We start from the raw sequence: 2,760 nt of genomic DNA, 5'->3' as shown, positions 1-2,760 counted from the left end.
TGTCTGTCTGTTGCAGGACCCCCAATGACAGTACGTGAATCAGATGTTAACGGTACGTCGCAGCGTATTCTGATGAGGCGTCTGTGCTAATGACGTGGAGATGGAGGCGGAGAACGTGTCGATTACGAAACTGGGATGCAGAATGTGGAGAGGTACTCACGGAATAATGTGCACGGTATACAGCGAGTGCGTTCGGAAGAGTGGCGTTTAAAATCGCCCAACAGCTTCGTCATCCAACACAGTTAAACGACACATCGCCTCCAAATGCATGAATTCACGGTACTTACACCACTTATTACCGAACGGAGGGCAAAAAGGGCATCACAGATGGAAATTTTAATTTTACTTTCACGCAACAGAAACAAGCTTTTTACTTAGGAACTATTATTTTATTGTATTAACTAAACGAAACACTTTTTTGCCTTGTTTCATAATACTTTATTATTTTTCTAATACTTACGTTTTGGACTGTAAGTCCAGTATCCAGTATACAGTTGATTCCAAGGACGGCATCCAAGGAAAGATAAATGTATGTCATCTCCTTAACTTACAATTTCTCAACTTTAACTGTTAAAGTATCTCTGCTGATTATTTCGACACAGTTACATTTGTATTGCACAGCGTTATGTCATTCATTAGGACAGCATATATTCCCATTATGAATAAATATGAACGGGAGTAGAGTTATATGCACAGGTATGGATATTTGTGTGATTACCTATTTATGAATGACGACACCAAGTTTCCTCTACTATGTAGAAGACGCAACATTATCTAAAAGGGGTGAAGAATTAAATCAAGTCTGTTCATTCAGTAGCAAATGTGGGGATACACACTTCTACTTTTTAATTTGCAATATTTCTAACTGAATGATCTTTCCACTGTTTCCAGTGTTTCCCTCGATAAATGGGAATTCTGCATCTATTACATGTTTGTGTTTCTGGTTGAAGCAATTTTCTGCGAAGGATGAATCTGACTTCTTTAAACTCCAGCTTCTAACGCCTTCACTGTACCTAGTACAGATCGACCGCCAGTCTGTTCTACATAGCAGGACCGAAAATCTTGGCAGATTATGTTATAAACGTCACTTTTCATCATGATAGGTTGTTAATCCTTCGAACTGAAGACAGATATAGCTAACGTCGTGTGACAAAGGAAAACACATATAAATAATTTTACCTATAAAAGGTAAACTACACCATTTCCTTTTTTGTTTGTCTATGCTGTTCACTGGATACAGCAGGAAACTGTTTCGCTTCTTCAGTTTTTATTGAAAATGTTATCAATAATGTTCGATTTAAATTCATTATCTGTAACTAATGTTTTTGTAGTATTTAATTCGTAGTCACGGTCTTCTTAGGATATGATGAGAGAAAGGAGAGTAAAATTAATTTTCTTCAAACTGCAATTAAATGATCTTCAATTTTATTGAAAAATAACCGATTTCGAGTCCGCCCGCTCCATTTTCAGATTTCCCATTTCCCATTAAAGATTTACAATACGCCTCTGTAGACAGATAATACAACTTCATTACTTACTGATCATGTCTTAACAACCCGATGTTATCCGTTACCCTCTCAGCTATACAGTTTGTATGACAATTGGAGAGTGGATCTTAAACACCCACGTACAATATAATTTTGTGACCTTATTTAACTATTATTATTGTACACAGTATTACCGAGTATGATCCCCCTTCCCAGGGGAGCAACACATCTAATTTTAACTTGAGACTATCTAGCTCGGTAGCGCAGAATAGTATCAATTTTCATTTGTCAAAGGTGGAACATCCCACAGATGCGACGTCCGTTGTTTCAAGATTCCTTGTTGTAAATTGGATGCCCGTGTAACATGACAACTGTTGCGTGGATTTTCTCAACACGTTGACATTGGGACGTAGCCATAAAAGTTTAGAAATTAAATTGTTGCGACTTTCCTTTTCTGTTAATTTTTGAATAATGTGTTATCCTGTATAATTATACGGCCTTGGCTTTGTTTGTGGTGAAGAGGCGAGCGACGACACTGGAGTATGACACGTACACACACACACACACACACACACACACACACACACACACACACATACACGAGCTGATTGCCAGCACTATCGTATGATACTCAACATACGTAGATTGGACAGTATCATTATACTGATGTTTCTTACTTATGACTTTATGAAACTGCAATTTAAGATATATTTTTGACTTGAACATAAGGACATTAATTAATCCCACGACCGGAAGAGTGTAACATCCGTTCCGACGGGAATATTAAGATCAGTGAACTTTATGTAATAGTGACTTCCTTTTTTATTTTGTCGCTGCCCATCTTCAACTTTTTACTGCATTCATCTATCATCTTGCCAGCGCCAAACGTGCCTGATGGACGTCCATAGTTAGACACATTTGAAGATTTAAATTTGCTAGATATTGTTCCAGGGTGCTCAGAAACAGTCTGAAAAGCTTGTAAGAAAACTGAAGGGCAGGTTGTGCTGAAAAGCACTTGTTAAGAAGAAATTTGATCCATTATACCGTTACTGAGTTAATTAGCATCGAAGTTAGACAATCAGGCCGTTGCTCACGTAAATTCAAACATCCGGTCAGGTACAGTTAGTATCAGTTGTTCTCATACAGTAGATGATAACGCAAGAGACTACTCACCCTTTGGCTTGGGTTCGATTTTTACTACTGTCCCATGTCTGGTTTTTGTATCGCTTTCTTGTTCGGTTCTAAGAAAGCAGACGACAAACACGTTCGGCGA

This window comes from Schistocerca piceifrons, chromosome 4 (genome assembly GCF_021461385.2).
Source record: "Schistocerca piceifrons isolate TAMUIC-IGC-003096 chromosome 4, iqSchPice1.1, whole genome shotgun sequence".
Lineage (NCBI taxonomy): Eukaryota > Metazoa > Arthropoda > Insecta > Orthoptera > Acrididae > Schistocerca > Schistocerca piceifrons.
Note: the sequence above shows the minus strand (reverse complement) of the source record.